Source organism: Penaeus japonicus, unplaced genomic scaffold (assembly GCF_977035675.1).
Source record: "Penaeus japonicus unplaced genomic scaffold, GWHDUDI00000001_assembly GWHDUDI00000017, whole genome shotgun sequence".
NCBI lineage: Eukaryota > Metazoa > Arthropoda > Malacostraca > Decapoda > Penaeidae > Penaeus > Penaeus japonicus.
This window is the reverse complement of record NW_028234419.1, coordinates 13,608,803-13,613,242: the sequence shown is the minus strand read 5'-3', so window position 1 is coordinate 13,613,242 and position 4,440 is coordinate 13,608,803. Positions and strand designations below refer to the sequence as shown.

Genomic DNA, 4,440 nt, shown 5'->3' with positions numbered 1-4,440 from the left:
TAGATTAGGTACAGATTTTTAGGATTGCAGGTTAGGAGTGGAAAAGCAGTAAAGTCGTGTGTTTACCAGAAAAGGATGATTTACTTATATCTGTTTCACTTGTCTTTCACTTGATATTCATCCAAAGTCCTGGTGGAACTTTACATAAAGGACAAACTAGGGTTCTTTTTTCTAGTAAAATCAGCACTGGAAAGGAAGAGTATATATGTATGTATATTTAGTGACATATTGTATTTACCATGCTTTTCTTTTTCTGTCTCTCATATCACTTAGATTCACCACAATATCAATCTGATTGATCATAGTTACTTAAGATTGTACACCACTCAGAATATGTGATGGATTATTTGAAGCCTGTGTAATGGTGTTGCACTTTTGCAAATGGAGAAAGGTACATGACTATGGTTGTACCTAAGAGGGACCCAATTACTAGACTAACAAGGGAGATTTATGGCTGGAATTACATGGTGTAATTTTTAATGGACTTTATGCCTTATTTAAATTGATATATTGTTAGCAGATTAGTTTAAAGGTAAATGGTTGTAGATCATTTTGTGGGTTGTACTGGAAAAAGTGAAAGATCTTGAAAAGTGAAACAGCTGATATTGTCTGAAAGGTGAATGTAGAAAATTCCCTATTTTATGTTTGTATTTCTTTTAGTTTGTACTTTTTAGGTAGTGAAATATATGTTGTAATATGGACAGATCTCAAGAGATAAACTCTTTCTTTTTTTCTAGATGTTTATTCTGTTCTCAAAATTACAGATTGCAGGTTCTTTTTTATATATATTTATTTTCTTTGTCTCATTCTCATCTACCAAATAAGAACATTAAAATTAAGTTCCGGTGATACCCTTGCTTGCGACAGCTGGGAGTGAAATAAGTGTCTTTTTGTACATACTCATACTAGCTCTGGGTAAAAACTAAAATAAAAAATGTCCCAGATTGCTAAGCTCAAAGGTGTTAAATTCATCTCAGTGGACTCAGTCCACCAGGCACCAAAGATATATAGATATATCTAAAAATATATTTATGATAGTTTTTAGCTTCTGGTGTATATCTTAAGGAAACACAATGCCTGTAACTCTTGTGAGAGTGGACTAGTGGTCTTCTATGTTCATGAAACACATTGCTTGTATAATTGTTTGTGATTTGTCGTATTTTGTGATGTTTCTTGTGATGGTTTCTGATCCCTTGGAATTTGTAGTTGAGAAATATTTACAGCAAAATAATGGTTCTCATATTTTGGTTTATTATTAGGAGTAAACAAACATGTTGAATACTGTACAGACCATTTTATCTGATCATATGGTTATGTGGGCATTTTGTCTGGATGCTGTCAGCTTTGTCAGTTTGAAGAAAAAGCGATTTGTGTTTATTGAATTATTGCCTTTTATACATGCATTTCATTATTGATTTTCTCATTGGAAGTTGTTGGAAAGGCACGCAGATCCAGTATGACTGCAAGATACTCAAATACCATTTCCAGCTCTTAATAAATAACAAAATTATTCTAGGTTGACATCAGAGAAGGAATTGCAATAATACATAGTTTTCTTCATTTGATAGTCAAGTATTAAGATACTGATAGGATTAGTCTATCTGGTTTAGTAGACTCTATATCTGTGCCTCTGATGTACTGTATAATTAGGCAGTAATTATGAAGTAACTGCACATGGGTGATCAATCAAAACTGTACCACTGTTCCTGCTAATGCTTGGGCTTGAGTGCATTATCAAGTTTGAGTGTAATTGAATTTAACCAAAAATTCTTTTGTGTGAAAGGAAGCAGAGCTTGCATAAATTGTGACTGTGAAAAGGTACCTCTGTGCTTGATTGAAACTACTAATTTTAAGTAACCAATTAGTTACTTACTAATCATCATTTTCTCTCTACTTTATAAGAAAAACAGAGTAGTTATTAATCATAATTGACTTTTTAGATGATAGTACCATGACATAGTACATTACAATAGTGCTTTTTGCATTTTAGTAATATATTGAAAATATGCTTGCTGACATACACCAGTGCCAAACATGATGTACATAAACACTACTTTATAATCCTCTTACTCATAAAGAAGTCTGCTCTTACACGTCATGCAAAAGTGATAGATCTAGTGATATGCATTTGGGTAATATTTTTCCATTATGCAGATCCTTTCTGAAGCCATAAAGTAGATGCACAACTGTAGCAAGTCAAAGATGGAGTCATAATATTTTGTTAATGTCAGGAGGATCTGCACTATTAAGTGCTTTAAAAGGTGGCTTTTTGCAATAGTGTTTTGATTGTTAAGCTTTTGTGTGTTGTTGCAGTGCCTAATGCCCACATTCATGAAGGCTGTGCTGAGTGACAGATATTAAGACTGTACAAGAATTACAAGTGACTTTTTATTTGTTTAATCAAATGTAGTTGGGTATGGCATCTTCAAATTAAGTGGACAGAGTCAGAAAGCCCATCAGCTGATGCTAGAAGTGTTCTGTCTAGCTTGTGAGGTTTTGAACTAAGACTTGAAAGTTGGTGTATAGATGTGAATTTTTTGGTTTGCTTACTGTTTTCCAGTTTTCTGATGCATAGGCATAGGCTGATGTTATGCATAGACTAGTTAAAGCATAAACCTCAAGTTCAGTCTTTTCTTTATGGGAAAGTGATACACTGCTATCAATGCATGTACCGAATGATGATTTTTTTAACGGTCAGAGTTTGATTCAGTATTCCCTTCTTAGATTGAGACCTTATGACAAAATAGATGGTGGTGAGGTTTATAGTACTTTGTAACAAAATGGTTTTATTTTTACTCACTGTGGACATGGATGCAATCATGTTTCTTTATATGTTTGTATGTGTGTTGTATGTTTAAAGACACACGCAAACACATTCATACATACACACATTGACATATTCCTACTCGCCCACTCTTATGCACACACACTTTCTATGCGTTTGTTTGTTTGTATGCGTATGTGTGTGTCTGACTGACAGTGTGCAAAATACAAAGGGAAGATTGTATTATTTATCTGTTCATCCTACTAAGACTGCTTGGATTAATCCTTGTAATTTAATTTCCATCTTCAAGTAACTATGGGTTTTGTAAGAAAATTGGTGATTGCTTTCCCATATATACATATATATAACATTTTTATGTTTTAACGGAGGTTTATCTGATTTTGCAAAAAAGTAAATCAAATGAAACCATAAAAAATTCTCAGCTCTGGAAGCTTGAGAAGTTTTATTTTATTCAAACAAGTTCAGTAAAATATTTGATCAATATTTTTATGTATATAATATTGTACTTATGAAAATGCTTACATTTACATCTCAACAAAGGCTTTGTTAATCAGAGTACTTTTCTGTATGGAAAGACTTTTTTAAGCATATTTTAGATAATGTGTCAAACTATTTTAGATGTGTTATATCTGAATAAAATCATGGCAAGCATTTCCATCATAAGTGTCTTTGTTTCATTCCAAAATGTATTTTCCTGATGCAGACAAAGCATAAAAACCTATGGGTAAGTTTTGTGAAATAAGTGGTTAGTCTATCAATCCCTTATGGCTAATATTGGAAAACAATGGAAATCATTATGAATAATTATAAATATGAGTGATGATATTTAAAAATTCCAGTTTGATACTTTTTTCCTATTTTTTTGTCTTGCTATTTTCTTGCAATATTGCTATTTTTCAATCCTTAAACTTCATTCCCTCATTCTTTTTGTCTCCCTTCCATTTTCCTAGATTATCAGTTTACACATGGTGTTAGCCCCTTAACTACAGATGACATGACATTCACATCATGGCTTGGGTGGTCTCCCCACCGGTGACGTGAACGCCATGTCTTAGCTTCGGCTAGCCATCTCATTGGGTGACCTGTCGGAAACAGGTTAAATATCCCATAGTAAAGCTCTGAAAATATTAAAAGTTTGTGTAATAAAAAAAAAAACATGTTCTAAAGCTTTATCTCTCTCCTTTTCATCTGTAGTTCATGATATATCACCATGTCAGATAAAAAAAAAAGTTATTAATTTGGGGGGAAAAATGGGTGGATTAAGACTGAGAAGTATATTTTTTTCTGTTCTGTTCAAATTCATCAAAAAAGAAAAATCAATATTTTTTTCTTTCTGGACTGATCATTATACTCAAATCTTCACACAAGACAAAACTGTTCTGCTGAACAATTATAATGGCATGTTTCACAACTGTCATTCAGTGGGGAGAAAGACCTACACATCATGGTCACTGAAAGTAAGGCAACAAGGAGACTCGAAGTGTTCCTGTGTACATTTTGTTTTATTGATGAACATTTTGTTCCCACAGGTGGGACCTGCCAAGACCACACAGCCGCACCGCTCTGCCCCCCCACCCCACCCCTTACTCTGCTTTTAACAGTCTATTTCCTACAAAATCTTGCACACAAGGCCTGACCTCACTACTTAGGGGGTT

The 4,440-nt window shown here is 33.5% G+C and overlaps 1 protein-coding gene across 1 annotated transcript in view; it reads left to right on the top strand.

The window, feature by feature from the left end:
* Positions 1–3,448, top strand: part of CenB1A (Centaurin beta 1A) — a 35,043-nt gene extending 31,595 nt beyond the window's left edge. The window contains exon 19 of the mRNA XM_043026160.2: positions 1–3,448. This exon is cut by the window's left edge and continues 1,890 nt beyond it. The gene's annotated coding sequence lies outside the window, so the exon portion shown is untranslated.
* Positions 3,449–4,440: the final 992 nt, after the last annotated feature.